General features: G+C 39.1%; 1 protein-coding gene across 9 annotated transcripts in view; it reads right to left on the bottom strand.

Moving 5' to 3' along the window:
* MEGF10 (multiple EGF like domains 10) overlaps positions 1 to 23,996 on the bottom strand; it is a 320,303-nt gene that overhangs the window by 165,568 nt on the left and 130,739 nt on the right. For 2 of the 9 annotated variants that reach the window (XM_077911488.1, XM_077911489.1), the window contains exon 1: positions 7,905 to 8,674. The exons of 3 other annotated variants lie outside the window; for them this stretch is intronic. The gene's annotated coding sequence lies outside the window, so the exon portion shown is untranslated. Of the gene's footprint in view, positions 1 to 523; positions 645 to 7,904; positions 8,675 to 8,754; positions 8,965 to 23,996 lie in introns of those variants that run through there. 4 more of the 9 variants (XM_077911494.1, XM_077911487.1, XM_077911493.1 and 1 more) reach the window with 4 other exon arrangements.

Below are 23,996 nucleotides of genomic sequence, written 5' to 3'. Positions count from 1 at the left end.
GCCCAAGGCAGACAGACACTCAACCACTGAGACACCCAGGTGTGCCTAGATCAATAATTTTCTAATGGAATTAACTGTATCTCAATCTCAAAAAAGAAAAAGAAAAAACTTCTCAATTTCAAATCTTATATCTGAATCTAGACTTGGAAGCATTATGAACACATCGTGATATATATATAGTGTATATATATATATATATACACTAACCACACCCTGGAACAAAGAATCATTCTATGAGGTCATAGGGCTTGATTTATGCTTTCAGATCAAAAACCTGTTTTTGATAAACCTGGAGAAAAGAGGCAGAGAAATGTGCCTTTGCATGGGCAGAGAGGTCTTTTTTATTTTTAAAATTAATAAAACCCTACAATAAGTCAGGGGAACAAACTCAGAAACAATTCTTCATTGGCCAAATATCAACTGGGAGTTCTAACAGACTAGTTCCCCTAACACCATGTCTCATGCTCCCAAACCAGATTAATGATGCTTCCACAGAATTACTTTCTTCTTTCCCAAATCCTACCTCAGACACATTGCTGCAAGTAGTTTAACTGTGAAAGGCCTTGACCTCCTTTCTTTGTCTCTCCGATTCAAGTGTGTCTGTTTCCTTGGGGCTACCAAGCTCAGTTGGATGGCTGGCCAGAGCAGAATGTAGCATCAGCCAATGCGGGAACAATGGGCCCCTTTCTCTGGCTGTCACATGAACAGCGTTGTGTTACAGCCATTGTCCCTCCAAGAAGAGAGGGAAAGGCACGGGTTCTCACAGGCTAGCTATTTTCCGTGACCCCCTCTGACCGAGTCACTAAAATATTTTAAAAGGAGGAGGAAGAAAAAGAAAAAAAAGAGTTGTACCTTGTGAATGGAGCAATGGAGCCCTAACAAGGATTATGGTGCATCCATGGACCACCTGTATCAGAATACCTTGTCAAGAACACATCTCTGGGCCCCACAACATACCTACTGTGTCCAAATCATTAGAGGGAAGCCAGTATCTGCTGGTTTTTCTCAGGCCTCTGTTTGAAAACAGGCTTGCACACAAGCCTTGCTAATCTCACTGAAGGCCTGAGTGTGCATATCTCTCTGTTCAAGAGAGGCACAGGAGATGGGGGATAGTTTATATCGTGGGTACAAAAATCTCAGTGAGGGGGAAACACCAGGAGAAGACAGGTTAGAATGATCAGAATGATCAGGGCACAAGGGACGTGGAGAATGAGGCCAGAAATTTAAAAAGAAATCTCTGGTCAAAAGGTAATAGGAATTTGAGGGTAGAGCCAGCAACAGAAACAAAGAGGGAGGTGCAGGAAAAGTTGCAGGAAGACTCAGAAGTAATCCGGCAGAGGCTGGAGCCTTCAGAAAAAGATGGATGGGAAGAAGTTCTCCAGCAGTGGTGTGGACAAAAAGATTTTCAAAAAACATACGGGTTTCATATTTTTTGTTTTAAATAATTTAATTAATAGTAACCAATAAAAACATGTGAAATTATTATAAGTAATATGTAATAATTCTAACAACAATTAATTATTTAATGGTTCAACAGCTTGAAGTTTTAAGATGTGAACTTCCTCCACCATCTGAAGCTTTAAAAGCCAGCAACTCAGAGCTACATGTTGGATGATATTTTACGGAAGTGAAAGAAATAAGAAGTGATATCTGTGTTTCAGTGGACAACTTCATGGGAAGAGATAGTACAGCAGCATGGCAAGACAATCTCGAAACTGAAGATCTTAAGGAAAAATATGAATTCAGATCCAGATGATGCCAGAAGAAACATAGGCCCTGACCCCACCCCACACCAAGAAGCCCCAGTTTTTGACTGAATTAGCAGTTTCCTCATTTCACAACTCCTCATGGAACGGGGCTCCATTTTTACGTGACTCCCAATAGATGCCCCAAACCACATCTGGTTTATATACTGGAATAGTAGCATTGTAATCTGAGGGGCTCCTCTGATGTACATCGTGCCATGGGAGAAGAATCTAGTACTAGAGCCCCCTGTGTGGTTACCATAAAATGATCCTCAAATGTTAACTCACCACTGCTGGAGAATGGTTGAGTCACTATTGCTTGAAGATGTCTTGTAAATGCCTGCAGCCGCATGTTTGTTGAGCTCATTTCCCTGTCTACAATGTGCCATAACTCAAATACTCTCTCTTCATTGGCCCCACTGTCTTTGATGAGCAAACCAAGCCATCTCTCTAGATTTAACTCTCAAAGAAGCTGCCCATTGGCCCTTACTGCCCATTGGCCCTTACTACACCTAGCTTCACCCAGCCAGTCGTATTTTTTAAATCTTTTTTTAAGGCAATTATCTCAGTAATTCCACATAATAATCATCTCCATGCCCTGTACACCTAATAAATAACTGATGGGCAAAAATAAAACTCTAATTTCTTTTTTAAAAGAACACAAAAGTCACATCTTGCCATGAATTCCGTGTCCAAAAACATAAAGTACCCTTCTGAAGCTATCGATGGAGGCAGATATTTTAAATTTTTCATTTTGATTGCAGAATTAATTCCCTGGGACCTCAAACAAAGATCTTTTACCTCTGTTTTGCTCCAGAAGGAAAAAAGGTAAATTTGTTTTTGATTTTCAATTTAACATAAAAAAAGTTTTTTTAAGGAAGACAAACATAATTGATTCTTTACCAGAAGGTATTTGAAAGGTACATCCTGGGGATGATCACCTGCAGTGAGGTCTGAGAACTCACCAGATCTGTGCGGCTCATTCAGATCAGCCAGGATGCTCCTGACAAGGCACTCAGTCACCCTCTAGGATGGGGCCGGCTTGCTCTCAAAGATAAGATGTTTTTAACAGATGCTAATATCACGCACCTATCAAGATGAGGCTTCCCATCCTGAAATACTATTTTCTTTGTCTTCGAAAGGGAGAGGAGGGTACGATTTATAGCCCTCTGAGTAGGAAATTGAAGTGGTTAAAATGCTTTACATAGTTTCTTTATCTAAGAGTATAAATCATTAGAAATGAACCTCCATAATAACAGGATATACGATCACATTCACACCTTCCAGACTAGCTCATGGTAGAGTACGCATTATCAAATAACATCCACATGATGACCTATAGTTTTGCAAATAAAGTTGTATAAAGTAAAACAACACTGGTTTGTACTTACTTTTCTCCTCATTGAATGAGAAAGCCTCTCATTAAGTGTTGTAAATTAATCCTCTGCAATAACCATTTTTAAATCAGTTAGAATGACCACAGTGAAAAATTAATCTTAAATTGTGATGAAAGGAGCAACTAGAGATAAATACAAAATCTTGGGAAATTCAGAGTGAATGAACAAAGAGATCAAGAGACTAGCTAAGAGACTTACAGAAGGACACCCAGATGCAAGTTTAAACTAAGGTAGAAAAAGTCACTTTGGAAATAGAACTGAAAAAGAAGATAAATCAACAAAATCCAATGAATTTTAGTTAATGCTTAAAATTAAGCTAATTTTTAATACAGAATACTGAGTACACATCCTTGAGAAGTTGAGAGCACAGGCAGGTCTTAATATTGCTTTGTCTGAAGTCCAAACAATTTGGATGTTTGTATTCCACATGCTGATGCTGCTACCCTCCTCCCCTATGTCACTGGAACTTTCATGCATTAGCCTATGAATTAATACTTTTCTCATGGTTTATTTTAAACAGTGAAGCTGTCCATGAGCTAAAAGTTTAATTTTTGCAACATTTTTGTCATTACCCCATGATGTTTGTTCACTCGTTTAAATGTTATTGCCTGTTTCTATTATCACAAAAATGAGTGGGAAATGAAACAAACACCTAAAGTAATAAAAAGAAGTTTTTGGTCTCATAAAACTTAATGTGAGACAAAAACAAGTTGTCAGGCATGCCAAAAATGGCAAATCTTTGATTCAAAACATTTATTGAACTCAAACAGATCAACTGTTGTTCAAATGAGAAGGAATTAACTAAAATTACAGAAAGTTTAAAGAAATAAAAATTAGAGGAAGGAGTGAAAACATTTATGCAGCATATAAATGTTTAAATATAATTAGGTATCTCGTAATATATGTAGCTCATAGGGCCAGCATCCCTTATAAAATGTAGGCTTTTGCCCCATCAATCTTTGGATCTGCTCTTAAGAGGGTACCTTGTACTCAAGTAGAAAAAACAGTACTAAACCAGTCACCATGTTTATGATCAAATATAAAAACAAATACAAAGGTGTGTATAAATTAACAAACACAGGGCAAAATTTCTTTATTTTTTTAACATTGGCACTTGAATCCCAGTGCCCTGGCACTGTCGTTCACAACCAAAACCATCCCAAAGGTATAATAAAATCAGCTCTTGGGGGGTGCCTGGGTGGCTCAATTGGCTAAGCGTCTGCCTTCAGCTCAGGTCATGATCCCAGGGTCCTGGGATTGAGCCCTGCATCAGGCGCCCTGCTTAGCATGGAGCCTGCTTCTCCCTCTGCTTGCCACTCCCCCTGCTTGTGCACTCTCTCTTTCTGTCAAAAAAATATATATTTTTTTAAAAAAAATCTCTTGTATTATAGTGCTGCCAAAGTGTTGAACATGTAACATTAATTCGGTAGCACATGGTGTTTCATAAGTCTTAGGATATTCTATCTTGCCCATTTACCTCTCCAGGTTACTAACTTTGTACACTATGTCTAGCCAAATTGTACATTCTTGACCGGCTTCTCCACAGCCCTTAGTGCATACATAATGACTATTCCAAATAGTCCTGTGCTAAGAAATGTCAGCTAGCACTCATTCATTCCATCTTCCCCCACATTCTTTAGGCATTTATTATGTAACTATTATGGGTCAGCCATGTGGGATAAAGCCTTAAAATAAGGAATGGTAAATTCACCAATCAGTTGGACAAACATCCTGATAACAAATGCAGCTGACATAATATGATAGATGTTATATTAAAGCCATATGCAAAGTAGACGAGGAATCACAAGAGATATCACTAAGTTTATCAGAGAAAATTAGGAAAAGCTTCAGAGGATGGAACTTATTTGAACATATCTTGGAGGATAGATGGGTAGTAAGTTGATAGGAAAGAGAAAACAGCATACACAGAAGAAGTAAAAGCAGGCAATGTATTCTTTTAGGAAGAGGGACCACATCAAGACTAGCGGGGCTGGAAGTCAGAGCAAAAGGAAAGTAGAAGAAACAACCCAGAGAAGACATGCGAGGCTGGTCTTGTCTATCATGTTAAAGAGATTAGGCTTTATGGTGTTAGTCCAATTATGATATTAGGTCACTTCCACCAGATTCATTTAGGGAATCTTCATTTTCAATAAGTACATGGGGATACTGGTGCTCACCATCTGGGGAGCTGCCAATGATATTTTTTTTCTTTTCCAAAGATATTTAAACAGAGTAAAGACATGATCGGATTTGTATTTTAGAAATACACTATTAGACCAAGCAGACAATCACGAGGAAGGTAAATTCACTGCTGATACATGAGCGTGTGACTTGGCTTTGCAATAGGGAACTTGCAATGCCTCACACTTTCACATATCCCCCAAGACTTACTTACAAAGTGGAGGAGGCTAGGATATATATTAAGTTGAACTATATGGAATTACCCTTTTATGTAAGTCAAAAATGGTCAAATTCCGGCAATTTCTCAGTTTAACTAAAGCTGAAGATAATTAATGAAATACAAGCAGAACTAAATACTTTTCCTTTTTTATTAATATATCAGTGACATTACTCACTTGATTAACATGCAATGATGGAAGTGACATAATTTATGTACCTAAGACAACCGTTAAAAGAAAAAAAGGTTCAAAAGCAATGATCAATGAAGTGAAGCAGCTAATCTAAGGATTGTAGAGACAGAAAGAACCCTGGAGATTATCCATCCCTTTCCCCACTTCACTCCTCAGAAATTTACATATGATGAAGCTGATGGAAGAAGTAACCTGCTAGAGGTTATGCTGAATATTTTGCTCAATTCCTCAGTGGTATGTCGTCTTCATTTTAACAGATCTTGAAATCATCATAGCTAAAAAGTGTTTGGGATTTAATTCATGGAGAGCTAATGTCACATGATTCCCTCAAATGCCTGAAGTGGGGGGGGAAGAGGAGACATAAGGCAAGCACTCATGCATTTGAAAAATGAACCCAATGAACTTACATAATATGGAACCTAGACCAGTGCTTGAAATGCACTATGCTTAATAAATATCTATTGAAAAAATGAATGACAGACCTCTAAGAGATAGGTTAAAGGAGGTATATTAATATAAGGAGTTTCTAAGGCAGTATGCAGAGTGTAAATTGAGTGTAGATTTCCCACCTGCCAGCCTGTCCCAAGCACCCTTTGACACCCAACCATAAAATCCCAGCCCCGTCACATGCACCTTTCTTTCCTCTGAAAGGGTCCTAGCAGAAAGCAAAACAAAAATCATGTGTGAGTTAAATTTGGCAACACATCTAGTCCTAGGTGATATGAAGCCCACACGAGCACAGCCTTCAAAGCTCATTCCAACACAAACAAAAGCTAACACTTAGCTATATGATGGTGAAACAATGGTTAATGATGTTAGCTGTATCATCATCATGATAATAGCTAACTATATGCCAGATTTTTAGCACTCCACAGACATTGACTCATTGAATCCTTTTAAAAACTCTAACAATAATAAGGATTATTATTATCATTCAGATTTTATAGATGAAGAGAGATATTAAGTAACTTGTCCCAAACCACACTACTGGAAAATGTCAGGGGTAAGAGTTGACCTTAGGTTGCCTGGTCCCAGAGCTCACCCTCCACTAAACTCTTTGATCTCAGAGCTGCAAAACAAAAGTATCCTGCAAGCTGACCCTTTGGAGCAGTTGTGCCAGGAAGATGGCACTTCTGTATAAAAAGATCAGATCCTAATCTTGTCATCCATAAGGAACGAAGCATTTTTAGTTGAGAAGATCACATACAAAGTGAGACCCAGGATATAAAGTAGAAAAGCAAGAAGAATCAGCACGGAATATTATTCTCCTCTGCCTAGGAACAGCATGGATTTCACTGCCCAAGAACCTTTTGGCTAATAAAATTCCAAACTTTTACTTTCCCTTAAGAATTTGGATCCTCCTATGAGGATATTACCTAAAGAAACGTCAAATAAAACACCACACTTCATTTACTCGGCAGTACCATCCTTAATTCCAGAAAGAAATATAAAGACAAGAGGTTTCCCTTAAGCCAGGGGTAAAAGTTCTAGATCAAAGTTATTCAAAGGACTAATACAAGATAGATATTTCTATGGCTTGAAGAACAGCCCCTCCCTACATTCTCTATGGAGCCTGGCATTCCAGCAAGGAAGAGACCTCACTGATCTAAATCACCAGGCTGTGATCCTGACACCCCTAAAGGATCCTGAGAATACAGGAAGAGGGAGCATCCCCAGTCTGTCTGCAGACAGACTATATAATGTGATTATCAAGTACTGGAAAAAAGAAAAGTTTGGAAAACAAGTCAAGATCCCAGAGAAGTAAAACTGGTCCGGCAGAAACAGTCCTGCTGAAACTCCTTTTCGTTCTCAGGTTGATTCCACTCCCCAAACCTCCCTGCATCCAGGTTGGACACCCTTCAGTACAGAACAAACAGACAAGGCAATGCAAGGACAAAAATTAAGCAAAATAAAACGTGCAACGGGGGTGTCTCTCCGGGGGAAAAAATACTCCGGAAAGTTCCTATAGGGCCCCAAGTAACAAGACCAAACGTCAACAGTTAACAATAAACCCTTGAGACATAAACAACCCAGCCTGAGCCCATCCCGCCCCACTTCACGCTGCACCCTGGTCCCCTGACTAAAGAAAATATGCCCCCAACCCATAGCAAACCAGCCAGTGTCTGGCCAAGGTCCAGCGGCTGCCAGAACGGAGTTTGCTCAACTCTTACCCAGGTCCCGGGATCCTGAGATTTGCACCGCAACCCTTTCTGCCCGGGTTTTCACCCCCACGCCAGCCAAGACGCAGAATGTGTTCCAACAGCGCAGTTGGCCTCCCAGTAGCGTCCCAGGAGAGCGCGATACCTGGGGGTCTCTGTTCAGGCTCCAAGGTGGACCGCGGAAGGGAGGCCGGCCTCGGCGCGTTTCCAGAACCCTAGTTTTGCGAACCGAGGAAGTATTCGCCGCAAACTTAAACGAGGCTTTCCCCGTCTGGCCCAAGATGCTGGAGGAGGAGGGGAGTAACTCGAGCCGGGGCTGGGATGCGAGCAGTTGCCTCCGCCGCCGCAGCTGCTGCCGCCGGGCAGTGACCGCAGGGGGGTGTCGCTTGGCGCCGCGCACTCCCCGGTGCCACCGGCAGGATCCTACCGACCGGCCCGACTCCGGAGGCCCGATCGCGCGGGTCGCCCCGGTCCGGAGCGGCTTCCGCCTCCCAGGAGTGACCCCAGCAAAGAGTCGGGTCACGAAGTTGGCAACCCGTGGGGTCACCGCAAGGAACGAACCAAGGGGTGGTGGAAAGGGTGCCCGTCTGCCTTTCGTGAGCGCCCCAGGGCCAAAGTCCCGGGGGGGGGGGTGTTCTAGACGCTCTACAAGGACTTGGGGTGCTGGGGACAGCGCTGGAGCGGGCAGCTGGCTGGACGGCGCGTCCCCAGCGGTGCCAGGGAGGGAGCGCAGATGTGGGGCCGGAGGGATGGAGGACCTGCGTGCCGGAGTGTGCGATGCGGCGACAAAGTGGTTGGGAAGGTGGAGCGAGGAACTCGGGGGGAGGGGGGTGAGGGGTGAGGGGTGAGGGGGTCTGCTTACAGAGGCGGGGCAAGAGAACTCCGGGACCGCGGGAGAATCTGTCCAGGCCTCCGCCGGGCCTCGCGCGGAGATTTCTTGGGGAAGGGCTCCCTCTGCCGACCAGCCAAGGGGGCCCCGGGAGACGAATCCCAGAAAGAAGGGGGGAAAGGTTTTCCTCCCTCTGTGGGTTGGCCAAGACGAGAATTCCGCAATCTGCTTCTCCAACTGTTCACCTTTTCCTTCTCTACCAAAGAATTTCCCCGAGTTCTGAACAACGCAAGCAGACACAAACCTCAAAGTTCTGGAAAGTTTTTTATATTCAGCTGAATTCCAGCACCTCCCACCACTCCTCCGAAAAAGCCTTGCGCTCCATACCCAGGCCAGAGGATCCTCTCCTACCAGATTTCTCTTCTTTACATTAAAATGAACTTTCTTTTTGGAGACATCCCAAATGCACGTGTCTCCTCCAGTCAGTAACAACATCTGCAAATAGTCCATACTCAAGATTCCGCCTGAATGAATGGAATAAATAAGCAAATACCACCATCCTCCCAGGTCACCCTTGGAAATTCCCAGGGAAAGGGTGCATTGGTTTGTTTGTCGTTTACATCATCGCCTCTTCTCCTAGGTAACAGCGCCTGCCTTTTTCCTTCGGGGGACCACTCCTGCCACACCGTAGTTCCATCTGGATGGGAAGGTCTGTCACAATGGTTCAGGTTTTCCAGTCCAAGAGCCGGCACCTGACGTAACTAAGCTCGTCCCTTCAGACTTTCTCTGCCAGGAATGTAAACTTTGATCAGAGCAGTGTAAAAGCCAATAAATCTGGAGCTGATGGACCCGATGACAGTGTACTAAAGATTGGCCATTAGCTCAAGTCACTTAATCCCCAAAGCTACCCTGCTTTATGTTTTATGAAACCTGGATGCTCCACCGCCTCTCATTTTTTTAGTCAACTATATTGAGATGTGATTTACATTCAATGTGTTGCACTCATATTAAATGTATGGTTTGATGGGTTTTGAGCAGTATATTCATGTAGCCAATACCATAATCAAGATAATGAATAATTCCATAACCTCAGAAAGTTCCTTTGTGCCATTCTGAAGTCAGTTTCCCACACCATACCATCCCCACCCCCTGAGCCGCTTTCTGTAACTACAGATTAAAATTGTCTTTTCTAGAGTTCCTAGACTGGAATCACATAATATGTATTTCTTTGTGTCTGGCCTCCTTCACTGAACATAAGGTCTCTGAGATTCATTGATCTTGATTGTATGAGCAGTTTTCTTTTTATTGCTGAGCATCATTCCATTGTATGGCTATACCAGTTTGTTTTCCCATTCACCAAATGTTGATGGACATTTGGGTTGTTTTGAACTTAGGCTCATTATGAATAAAGCTGCTAGGAGCTCTGCTATATATAAGTCCTTTTATGGACATACATTTTTTTTTTATTTCACAGCACTGGGATTACTAGTTTATACAGTAATTTTTACAGTAATTACTGGTTTATACAGTAATAAACCAGTAAGTGTATAATTATATAATAGTTATCCAGAGTAAACATGTCACTTTACATTCACACCAGCAATGTATGACAGTTGTTCCACATCAAAAGTTGGTACTGTCAGTCTCTTTATTTTAGTCATTCTACTGGATATCCAGTGGTATCTCATTATGGTTTTAACTTGTATATCCCTAATAACTAATGGCAATGACTGTCAAAGATGTTTTCGTGTGTTTGCATGCCATTTGTTCTTTGAGGAAGTGTCCAAATTTTATGCTTATTTTTTTAATCAGGCATGTCATTGCATTCTTGTTATTGGATTTGTAGGAGTTCTTTATATATTTTGAATACCAGGTCTTTGTCAGACATATGTGTGTAGCAAATATACCCTTCCAGTCTGTTTCTTGCCTGTCAATTTCTTAATGTTGTGTTTCAAACAACCTAAGTTCTTTATTTTGATGAAGTTGAGCTTACCAATTTTTTCTTTGATCATTGGGCTTTTTATGTTTTATCTAAGAAATCATTGCTTACCCCCAAAGTCATTAAGATATTCTCCTATGGCTTCTTCCAGAAGTTTAGTTTAGTTTTAGCAGTTATGTTAGGCCTGTGGTCCATTTAGAGTTAATTTTTGTAGATAGCATGCAGTAAGGCCATTATTTTTCATATAGATATCCAGTTGTGTCAGCACCGTGTGTCATAAGATTATCTTCTCCCAGTGAATAATTTTTTTACTGAAAATCACTGGCTGCATAAGAATGAGTCTATTTCTGGACTCACTACTGCTTTCATTTGATTTATATTTCAATTCTCTGCTAATACCATGCTGTCTTGATTACTATAGCTTTATAATAAGATTTCAACTTAGGTATAATAAATTTTCCAACTTCGTTTCTTTTCTTTTGCAAAATTTGTTTAGCTCTTCAAGATTTTTTTTTAAAGTCTTCATTATGAATTTCAGAATTAGCTTGTCAATGTTTTTAAAACTCACATTGGAATTCTGATTGAAAGTGCCTAGAATATCTGGATAACCTCAAGAAGAACTGATACATTAGTAGTATTGAATACTCCAATCTACAAACATGTTGTATCTATTAATTTAGGTCTCCTCTAATGTCTCTCAGCAATATTTACTTTTCAGCATACTAGTTTTTTACATATTTTTTAAAAATGTATCCCTAAGTTCCTTTTTATTTTTGATGTTACCCTAGGCTGAATTATTTTTGAATTTTAGTTTCTAATTGTTTGTTACTAGTATGGGGAAGTACAACAGAATTTTGTAGAGTAGCCTTATATACCTTACAGCCTAAGTTTACTTATTAGTTCAAACAGTTTTTTAAAAGTTCCTTGTGATTTTCTACACACATATAGAGTGTAGCTTTTTATTTCTTTTTCTTGCCTCATTGCTCTGGACAGGATGTTCAGGACAATGTTGAATAAAAGTCATAAAAATTAATATATTTGCCTTGTTACCTATCTTAGAGCAAAAACAATCTTTTACCAGTAAGTAGGATGTTAGCTGTAGATTTTCCATAGACACTATTTATTGGTTGAAAAAGTCCAGTTATTAAAAATTTTTTTCACCATGAATGACTGTTGAGATTTTTTCAAATATTTTATGGTGCCAGTGCCCACACTGGCATTCCACTTCCCTCTTTACTACTTCAGCCATAGCTTGTCTGCAGCCTGGAGGTTTCCTGTTGAGTCTCGGCACCCTCTGCAACTCCCTACCCAGCTTGCCTTTGAACTGGAGGGTGTCTACTGAAACTCTGTTCCCTCTCCAGGCCCCTATGTGGCTCATATGTAGTCCAGAGGATTCCCACAGAGCTATTACGCCCTCTGCATGCTCACACTACCTGTTACTAGTCACCAATGCTTTACCTGCACTCCAGAGTGTTGCTTCCTTATGGCTAAGAGACTTCAGAGCAGCTCTAGCTAGCCTAGGCAAACCAGCAAACTTCTTTGCTATCCAGTATACTGAACTAAATGAGAAGAATCTCCAATGAGAAGAATCTCTAAACCCTTTCCAATTTTATCCTTTCTTAAATACTTTCCTGGCCCTACATTAACAAGAAGAATTGTCATATCATCAGTCGTTTTTCACCAGAGTCAATATCCTTTATATTAAAATGCCCGTTTAACTGACAGTGTCCTTCTAACTCCTGATTGGACCCAGACTGTAATAAGGCATGACCTTTCTAGGGTCTCTACTGAAAGACCCCAGATGTTCACTGAAGACTATTCACTCTTCACTCTGCTTATCAGTCCTTCAAGGGCTATGGGAATTGATCACGTTTCAGTTTCCTGATTGGCATGTGCCGACTCTTCGTTTTACCCTATTCATCATGACTAATTTTATTCAGCAACAGAAGGACCCCATACAAATTTCTGGGTATCTTTCCTTGTATAAACCTTTCCTCTTTGGTACACTGCCCTCCAAAATCCAGCCACCTCAGCTTCTCTGAATTCCCTTGTCTCTCCTGTGCTCCCCTGCACCACAAGCAGTCCAGGAAATAGTTCCAGCAGAAAGCCAGAGTGATTCTGGGGTTCATTGTATTTGCTTACCTTTTCAGAGACATCACAGGACTCTTGCTCAATGTTGTGTCAAACTTCATTTGTTTAAAGCTAGAGCATAAGTCTAGCCTAGTTATTCCTTTTTAGCCAGAAAAGGAAGTTCTTTTCCTTTATTTTTAGGATCTATTTTTGGAAAAAAAATTCTTCTATATGTTTTCTATGCTTTTCTTTCTATGTTTTTACTTATTTTGCTTGAGTTAGATAGAATTGATTTTTACACTTTCTTCCAAAGACCCTCGAATGATATACACGCAGTATTCAGAATGAACACGTGAAGCATTTCAGAGCAAGCCTTGAACAACCTGTATTACAGCGAGACTTCTACTAACCTTTATTCTGAACACTATAGCATTATTAATATAAGGTTTTATGAGCTTTTGTTGGTGTGGTAATGATAACTATACTATTCTGTTAACATAGAATTCATAATCTACTAAAACTCCAGTTAGTATTCGTATTTGCTATTAAACCTGACTTTTAAAGATATTATTTATACAATTAGTTGGGACTTTCATAGTACTTTTACAAGACTGTTCATTTAGTCCTTTAAAATTCCATTTTTCTATATGCTGTCATTCTTTAGAATTTGAGATCTTGGTGGAGCTAATTATTGTCCTAGTATGTTAGCCAGCCAGCTCAAAATCATGAAATTTGAAATTTGATCAGCAAGCAATATTCTTCAGCAAATACTTATTAAATATGGAAGCAGGTAAAATTCCAACATATTCTAACAGAGACATTATTCTCTGTTTATATTCATTATCATCTTGTAGTATGGTCATTCAACCACTTATAAGCACTACAACTCTATTATATCCAGCCCACTTTCTTCATCTGAACCACAAGGACTTCAAAGGATATATTTTTTATTACCTTATAATTGCAGATGTATTCGTATCCCTTCAATTTATCTGTCTGGTAATACTTCCAGGAAAGGAAATCAAGTCACCCTAATAGTTCTATCTCTTAAGCAAACAAGATTAGTTTCTTATACTCAGGACATCCCCCTCTGTAGTGCTCTCAGTCATGTCTTTAAATCTATGATTTAAAAGCTTGCTTAGTTACCGCAACAGAGACTTTACTTCCTTCCCATTTAAAAAAAAAAAAAAAAGGAGCATTGCAGAGTGTTAATTTATAAATATGGCACAAAGTTCACACTTTCATTCAATCCTAACAGGAAAATGTATCCTAATTGCTCTTCTACAGAAAATGAAGGCTCAGAAAGATCACTTAACTCATGCTCACATAGGTAGTAAGCAGCAAAGGTAGGTCTGATTGCAAAGACCATGCTCCCTCTACTGCTTCATCTGCCTTAAAACTACATTTACCTATTCTAGTGTCTTGATAGCCCACTGAGCTCTTCCAATTCCACCAATGTACTATGTTTACTGACTTTTCCCCGCATGAACCTTGAAAAACTGCTTTGTAGGGTTTGATTTTCCTTAAGAGTTTTTGTTCAGGAGTCTTAGAAGATCTTGGGTATACAGTTTCATCCTTCCACCCACCCCACCCCCAACCCCGCCAGTACAAATACAAGCCAGGTTGAAATAGATTATATCTTTAATCATAAAACTCAGCCAAAAGATGGCGGAAAATAGCAAGGTGGGATTCTGGTCCAATTAGTGTTCCCTCAGATTCCCTCTCTTCAATCTCTTCCTCCTGACATAGATTTTCTTTACACTTCTTGGGGCTGGCCCTTGTCTATCTTATTTAAAAGATTACTCTCTTGGGGCACCAGGTAGCTCAGTTGGCTAAGTGTCTGACTCTTGATTTCTCTAGTGTTTTTTTATTGTGATGGTGAGGAATGCACTCACAGTGGCCTTTCAGTAGTTCTGTTTAAAGCTCCAGGGGTGGTAGGGCCAAGGTCACTGTATGACCAGGTTGACCTTGGGAATAGATGGCTACTGACCTCCCCCCACCACCACCCTGAATTCCCCTCTTGAGTGAAGGTGGCTCACTGATAATGTTCTGCACCAGATTTCAGCTCAAGTCATGATCTCAGACTTGTGGGATCAAGGCCTGCATCAGGCTCCATGCTCAGCAGGGAGTCAGCTTGGGATTCTCTCTCTCCCTCCCTCTCTGCCACTCTCCCTCTGCCCACTTGCACGTGCTCTGTCTCCCCACTTGCACGTGCTCTGTCTCTCTCTCTCTCTCTCTAAAATGAATAAATAAGTGGTGCCTGGGTAGCTCAGTCAGTTAGTATCAGACCCTTGATTTGGGCTCAGGTCATTGTCTCTGGCCTAAGGGACCCCGTTCCATGTCAGGCTCTGGGCTCAGCACAGAGTCTGCTTATCTCTCTCTCTTTCTCTGTTCCTCCTCCCTCTCCCACTCTCTCTCTCTCTCTTAAAATAAATAAATGTTTAAAAATAAAAAATAAATAAATATTTTTTTAAAAAGCTCACTCGCTTTTAAATATATTGGTGGGAAGAAGAGAAGAGACAGGACAATGAACAGGAAAATTTTATCTGCAGCACTTGACCAAGAATTAAAAATAAGGGGCATTTTTCTGATTTCTCTCATGTAAGATGTTTCCACAGATGTGAAAGATCTTGGTATTCTTGGGGAGACGGGGAACAATGGGATTAAAAATCTACCCATATTTCCCTTAGCTTAGTGTTTTTCAAATTTTTTGGTTTCATTTTTTTTTTATGTTTGTTATCTCTAAAAATTACTTTTAAACTTTATGAAGCTTTAAAGGTCTATAATATTGTCCAAATTTAAGGTATATAACCTGATGACTTGAGACACTTATATTGTGAAATGATTACCACAGTAGGGTTATTTAACACATCCATCATGTCACATAATTACCATTTCTTTTTTGTGGTGAGAACATTTAAGATTTGCTCTTAGCAATTTTCAAGTATATAATACAGTATTGCTAACTATACTCACTATGCTGTACATTAGTTCCTCAGAACTTATTCATATTATAACTGGAAGTTTGTTCCCTTTGACCACATATTCCCATTTCCCTTACCTCCTAGCCCCTGGCAATGACCATTCTGTCTGTTTCTACGAGTTCATTTTAATTAGAATCCACATATAAGTGATACCATACAGTATTTGTCTTTCTCTGACTTACTTCCTTAGCATAATGCCCTATAGGTCTATCCATGTTGTGTCAATTGCCAAAATTTCCTTCTTGTCCGTGGCTAAATAATATTCCATTTAAAGATATATCACATTTTCTTTATCCATTCATTTCTCAAAGGACATTGATAGTGGTTCCATATCTTGGTTACTATGACTAATTCTGCAATAAACATGGGGATGCAGATATCACCTCAAAGTCCTACATTCACTTCCTTTGGATATATACCCAAAAGTGAGTTTGATGTATCATTCATTAGCTCTACTTTTAATCTTTTTGAGGAACTCCTTACTGTTTTCATAATGGCTGAACCAATTTACAGTTCCAATAGTGCACGTGGGTTGCCTTTCCTCTACAACCTCACTAACGTTTTCTATGTCTTATCTTTATAATAATAGCCATTCTAACAGGTGTGATATGATAGATTGTAGTTTTTAAATGCATTTGCACTTCCCTGATGATTAGTGATATCGAGCACATTTTCATGTACCTGCTGTTGGTCCTTTGTATGTATTCTTTGGAAAAATGTCTATTCAGGTCCTCTACTCATTTTTAGAGATTATTTGGTTGTTTTTGTTTCTTGTTATTGAGTTGTATAAGTTCTTTATATATTTTGGACATTAACTCTTTATGAGATATAAGTTTGCAAATGTTTTCTCACATTCTGTGAGAAATGCTTTTTCATTTTGTTGATTGATCATTTTGCTATGTATATTTTTAGTTTGATATAGTCCCACTTATTTTTGTTTTTGTTACTTGTGCCTTTGGTGTCATATTAGATAAATCATTGCCAAGATCAGTATCAGGGAGACTTTCCCTGTGTTTTATTTTAGTAGTTTTATGGTTTAGTGTCCTTTAATCCATTTTGAGTTAATTTTTTGAAGTAGTCTATAATGGTGCTCCAATTTCATTCTTTTGTGTGTGATTATCCAGTTTTCCCAACACAATTTATTCAAGAGACTGTTCTTTTCCCTTTGAGTATTTCTTGGCTCCTTTGTCAAATGTTAGTTAATCAAATATTCATGGATTTATTTCTGGTCTCTTCTGTTCTACTGGTTTACACGTCCTTTTATGCCAATACTATACTGTTTTAATGACTTTATAATATAGATTGAAATTGGAAGTGTGTTTCCCCAGGAATGCTTTGACTTTTCATGGTGTTTTACGGTTACATACAAATTTTAGGATTGTTTTTTCTATTTCTTTGAAAAATTCCATAGGAATTCCAGTGGTAATTGCATTGAATCTAGACAGTTTGGGTGGTATGGAAATTTTAACAATATTAATTCTTCCAGTCCACAAACATACATTTACTTGTGTCTTCTTTAATTTCCTTCATCAGAGTCTTAGTTTTCAGTGAACTGATCTTTCACCTCTTTGATTAGGTTTATTCTTAAGTATTTCATTGTCTTTAATGCTGTTGTAAAGGCAATTCTTTTTCATTTCATTTCCAGCTATTTCGTCATTAGTGTATAGAGACACAACTGATTTCTGTATTTTGATTTTGTATCCTGTGACTTTACTGGGTTTGTTAATCAATTCTAACAGTTTTCTGGTGGAGTCTTTAGGCCTTTCAACATAAGATTATATTTTCTGCAAACAGATGACTATTCCTTTCTGACTGGATGTCTTTTATTTCTTTGTCTTGCGTAACTGCTCTGGCTAGAACTTCCAGTGTTATGTTGAAAAGGAGTGGTAAGAGTAAGCATGTTTTTCTTGTTCCTGATATTGGATAGAAAAGCTTTCAACTTTTCACCACTGAGAATGATTTTAGCTGTGGGCTTGTGATATGTAGACTTTAGGCTGAGATACATTTCTTCTAAATTTGTTGAGAATTTTATTCTTCTGCATGTGGATGTCCAATTTTCCCAGCACCATTTTTTTTTCCCAGCACTATTTATTGAAGAGACTGTCTTTCTTCCAATGGATAGTCTTTCCTCCTTTATCAAATATTACTTGACCATGAAGTTCAGGGTCCACTTCTGGGTTCTCTCTTCTGTTCCATTGATCTATGTGTCTGTTTTTGTGCCAGTACCACACTGTCTTGATGACCACAGCTTTGTAGTACAACCTGAAATCTGGCATTGTGATGCCCCCAGATATGGTTTTCTTTTTTAAAATTCCCCTGGCTATTCGGGGTCTTTTCTGATTCCACACAAATCTTAAAATAATTTGTTCTAACTCTCTGAAGAAAGTCCATGGTATTTTGATAGGGATTGCATTAAACGTGTATATTGTCCTGGGTAACATTGACATTTTCACAATATTAATTCTGCCAATCCATGAGCATGGAATATTTTTCCATCTCTTTGTGTCTTCCTCAATTTCTTTCAGAAGTGTTCAATAGTTTTTAGGGTATAGATCCTTTACCTCTTTGGTTAGGTTTATTCCTAGGTATCTTATGCTTTTGGGTGCAATTGTAAATGGATTGACTCCTTAATTTCTCTTTCTTCAGTCTCATTGTTAGTGTATAGAAATGCCACTGATTACTGGGCATTGATTTTGTATCCTGCCATGCTACCAAATTGCTGTATGAGTTCTAGCAACCCCAATGTTTATAGCAGCAATGTGCACAATAGCCAAACTGTGGAAGGAACCTCAGTGTCCATCAAAAGATGAATGGATAAAGAAGATGTGGTTTATGTATACAATAGAATATTACTCAGCCATTAGAAATGACAAATACCCACCATTTGCTTCAACGTGGATGGAACTGGAGGGTATTATGCTGAGTGAAGTAAGTCAATCGGAGAAGGACAAACATTATATGTTCTCATTCATTTGGGGAATATAAATAATAGTGAAAAGGAATATAAGGGAAGGGAGAAGAAATGTGTGGGAAATATCAGAAAGGGAGACAGAACATAAAGACTCCTAACTCTGGGAAACGAACTAGGGGTGGTGGAAGGGGAGGAGGATGGGGGGTGGGGGTGAATGGGTGACGGGCACTGAGGAGGGCACTTGATGGGATGAGCACTGGGTGTTATTCTGTATGTTGTCAAATTGAACACCAATAAAAATAAATCTATCAAAAAATAAAAAATAAATAAATAAATTTGTTGAGAATTTTTATCATGAAAAGATGTTGTATATTGTCAAATGCCTTTTCTGCATCTACTGAGATTATCGTATGATTTTTATCCTACATTCTATTAATATGATATACCATATTTATTAATTGCATATGTTGTGACCATCCTTGTATCCCCAGGGATAAATCCCAGGAGCAAGTGAGATTTATCCCTTTAATGTGCTGTTGAACTTGATTTCTTAGTATTTTATTGGGAATATTTGCATTCTATATTCATCAGAGGTATTACTCCATTGTTTGCTTGTCCTTATCTAGCTTTGGTATCAGGGTAATCATGGCCTTGTAAAATGAGTTTGAGAGTGTTCACCCTCTTCAATTTTGGGGGAGAGTTTGAGAAGGATTGGAATTCATTCTTCTTGAAATGTTTTGCTTAAATGTTTAGAAGAACTCACCCAAGGGACACTGGGTGGCTCAGTGGTTGAGCGTCTGCCTTTGGCTCAGGTTGTGATCCCAGGGTCCCGGGATCGAGTCTCACCTCAGGCTCCTCACAGGGAGCCTGCTTCTCCCTCTAAGTCTCTGCCTCTCTCTATGTGTCTCTCATGAATAAATAAATGAAAACTTGAAGAAAGAAGAAGAAGAAGAAGAAGAAGAAGAAGAAGAAGAAGAAGAAGAAAGAAGAAGAAAGAAGAAGAAAGAAGAAGGAGAAGGAGAAGAAGAAAGAAGAAAGAAGAAGAAGAAGAAGAAGAAGAAGAAGAAGAAGAAGAAGAAGAAGAAGAAGAGGAAGAAGAAGGAGGAGGAGGAGAACTCACCATATAATCTTTTCTTTTTTGGGAAGTTTTGATTACTAAATCAATCTCCTTACAGGGTATTGGTCTGTTCAAGGTTATTTCTTCATGATTTAATCTAGTTAGGTTGCATGTTTTTGGAATTTACACAGTTTTTCCAGGTAACCCCAATGTTGGCATATAATTGTTCATAGTCCTCTCTTATGATCTTCTGTATTTTTACAGTATCAGTTATAATATCTCCTCTTTTATTTCTAATTTTATTTCAATCTTCTCTCTTCTGCAATATGCTAATTAAAAGCTTGTCAATTTAATCTTTTTCAAAAGCTACATCCTAGTTTTAGTGTATTTTTCTCCTATTTTCTGGTCTTTATTTTATTTCTGCTCCTGATAATTGTCATTTCCTTTCTTCCATTAACTTTGGGCTCAGTTTGTTCCTTTTTCCAGTTCTTTGAGATGAAAAGTTAGATTGAGATTTTTTCTTTTCTTAATGTAAGCAACTATCACTATAAATTTCCCTTTAGAACTGCTTTTGCTGCATCCCATAAAGTTTAGTATGATGTGTTTATATTTTTGTGCTTCAAGATATATTTTCAATTTTCCTTTTGATTTCTTCTTTGACCCATTGGTTGTTTAGGAGTGTGTGGTTTGATTTCCACACTCATGTAAATTTTCTAGTTTTCCTCCTGTTACTGATTTCTAGTTTCAAATCATTGTGATGGAAAAGGATATTTCTATGATTTCAATCTCCTTAAGTTTGCCAAGATTTGCTTTGTGACCTATCATCTGACCTATGCACTTGGGCACTAGAGAAAAATATGTATTCACTGCTACTGGATAGTATGTTCTATTCATGTATCTATTAGGTCTATTTGGTCTAAAGTAGAGTTCAAGTCCAATGTTTCCTTAAGATTTTCTGTCTGGATGATTCATCCATTGTTGAATGTGGGGTATTGACATCCCCAAATATTATTGTGTTATTATTTCTCCTTTCAGATCTGTATTTGCTTAATACATATAGGTGCTCCAATGTTGAGTACACATATGTTTACAAGTGTTTTATCCTCTCGATGAACTGACCTGTTAATCATTATATAATGACTTTGTCTCTTGTTACAGTTTTTAGCTTAATGTCTATTTTGTCTGATGTAAGTACAACCACCTCTGCTTTCTTTCAGTTTCCACTTGAATTGAAAAATCTTTCTCCACCTCTTCACTTTCAGCCTATGTGTGTCCTTAAAACTGAAGTGAGTCTCCTATAGGTAGAATGCAGTTGGGTCTGCTTTTTTTTTTTTTAATCCATTCATCTACTTTATACCTTTTCAAAACTGGTTCTCTTTGACAGCATTATGCATAGCTGGGGAAACTGGGTGCTCAGTCATATGCTGCATTTTCCTTGAGTGAGAAATGATGGTCTGAGAAAGTCTCTCTTGGCACTGAAATGGGCTGCCTTGAGGGAGGGGTGATCTAGATGAAGTCAAACTATTCCTCTTTCTATCCGTAATACATCTAATCTCTCTCTCTCTCCTCCAACGGTATGCTGGAACTTCTCCAATGTACTTCTGGATTACTCCATGGACTCTCTCACCTGTGGGTGACTGTATAGGTCAGTGTTCTCCAGAGGATCCCAGACCGTGGCTATGTGGGGCTAATACAAGTTCATGGGTCACTTGAGGGTCCACACTCAGGGCCAAGGTCTGCCTATTACCTGATGTACAGTTGGGTGAAACTCTTCAGCAGTCCTTTGCGATATTGGGGGGTGGACCCCACAGTTTCTACAAAGTCATTTTTTTCCACGAATTGATGCCAAATTTTTGTTGGTGGTGGGCACATTATGACAGGGGTCCTATTTGGCCAGCTTGCTGACATCCTACTCTCTAATATTTTCTTACTATGACCCACAGTAAGAAATGCATTTTTCATCATGACCAAATTCATATTTTATATATAACTGGAATAAGTTTCATGAAACAACATGACTCTTACTGTACATAAGGTCCTCTAGTATTTCTTATTCTAGTGCTTCTCAAACTTTAATGTGCATATTACTCAGCTAGAGATTTTGTTAATATATGATTCTGATTCAATATTTTAGGCAAAGCCTACATTTTAATCAACTCCAATGTGGATGTTTCTATTTCTCAGACACACCTTGAGTAGCAAAATTCAATTTCATTTTATTTAAATGTGAAATTACTTTTATGACTCTTGGATATTTCTGGACTATTGTTTCTAAAAGCACTACTGGCCTATTTTCTGGTGTAATATAATATTTGCAGAAGCTCCTGAAACAACATTGGGCAGCCTGGGTGGCTCAGCAGTTTAGTGCCGCCTTCAGGCCAGGGCCTGATGATCCTGGAGACCCAGGATCAAGTCCCACATCAGGCTCTCTGCATGGAGCCTGCTTCTCCCTCTGCCTGTGTCTCTTCCTCTCTCTCTCTCTCTCTCTATCTGTGTCTCTCATGAATAAATAAAAAAGTCTTTAATTAAAAAAAAAAAGAAAGAAACAACAACATCCTTATCTGGGATACTCTTGTAAAAGTAGACTTCATGTGGAATGGTATCATGCTTGGAAGCAGTTCAACAGGAAATAGGCTTCACCTTTCACACACTGAGATCAGAAAATATTAGAGGACATGAATATCTTTCTGACATTGTTTTTTTAAATGGCAACATTTGAAAACAATAAATATACCAATTCTAATTTGGAATAAATAAATCTATGCCATCTGCATAATTTGTTCATCACTGTGTGCAAAAGGAAAGTTACAGAAGATGAGCAAATTAACTGTGGCAATGATATGAGTATTTAAAAACTCAGCATTTCCTGTAGTGTGATCTCCTTTTGTGTGCAATATGAACACTTGCTGTGTCAGACAAGCTAATTACAGCTAATTACATCTTCAATAACCCTTATTTCCAAATAAGGTCATATTCTGAGGTACTAGGGGCTAGGACTTCAACCTAAGAATTTGGGGGAGATGCAATCCAACTCATAGCACAATTCAATCCACACAATAGACAGATTGTAGAAAAGCAAGCAAGGGTGGAAATAGGGAGACCAGTTAGGAAATCCTTGCAGTAATCCAAGGAGAGAAGCAATAAAAGTCAACTCTGACTAAACTAATAAAACAAAACTGGGGGAGGTTATTAAAGTACACCAAAACAGATGGGAAACTGTGAGACCAAATGTCAGAGACCTGTGCAACTGGAGCCCCAGTGAAGCCTCCTGGAGAACCCACCCTTACATTGCACTTCAGTAGCATCCAGCTATTCCCTCTTCAGCCAACATTGGCCATCTATTGTGGAACACAGCAGCAGCAGCTAAGCTAGTATATGTTCATCCTTACCCCATTCCTCCTTCAGCACCCTAACTCCCTAGAAGAAATGGAAAAGGTGGACCCTAAAGATGAAGGAAGAGAAAGTAGAAGAGGAAGAAGAAGCAAAGCACAGCATATTCTACAAGGCAGGACCATTTGCACTACTGGTCAAGCCTGGGCAGGATGAGAGGAAAAGCATCATAATAGATTTGAGATTCAAATTATAAACTGGATTGCTTTGGCCTTGGTATTTTAAAACCTCAAAGCATCTTGGAGATGCTTTGAGAGCATCCCCAGGATGCTACAAGAGCTACCCAAGACGCTATGAAAAGGCAGAAAACACTTAATCATCAAACCATACCTGAAAACTAATGTTGGAAAAATAAAAGGATTTCATGTTAGTATCCCACTGAATGAGACTGCCCAGTAAGATAAATGGAAACGGCAAAAGAAATGGACTTTGAGTAGTTTAAGTAGAAAAGGAATTCACTGAAAAGCTACTGGGTGCTCAGTGAAACTCTAGGAAGGCTGCAGCGAAAGGCTGGGAAATGATATAGGGATAGAATTAGGTTTTGCACCCACAGTGAAAATCACTCCTCAGAACTGGTCTGGGGAAGCCCTGCCACACCAGTGGATAACTGGATGCTGGAGGTCTTATCACCAACACCTCCAGCCCTAGATCCTGACAAGGCAAATACCATTCCACAGAATTGGATGTTGCTGTCTCCCTTGAGCTGCAAAAAGAATTGTACACTGTCCCAGTTTCCAAATCAAAGTCAAGAGCATATACACTTCATTGGCTGAGCTTCAGTCACATGTCTAAGGCCCAGTTGCAAAAGTGTCTGAAGAAGCAAATGTTTGTCCTTTGTGTTTCTATCCTGAAAGGAAGTCTCTTCCTCTAATCAAGTCTCATAAGTAGAATTACTATTAGCCTCTGTGGTGCTTTGTGCAACTG

Source organism: Canis aureus, chromosome 10 (assembly GCF_053574225.1).
Source record: "Canis aureus isolate CA01 chromosome 10, VMU_Caureus_v.1.0, whole genome shotgun sequence".
Lineage (NCBI taxonomy): Eukaryota > Metazoa > Chordata > Mammalia > Carnivora > Canidae > Canis > Canis aureus.
The sequence above is the reverse complement of the archived record's forward strand: the minus strand, read 5'-3'. Positions and strand labels throughout refer to the sequence as shown.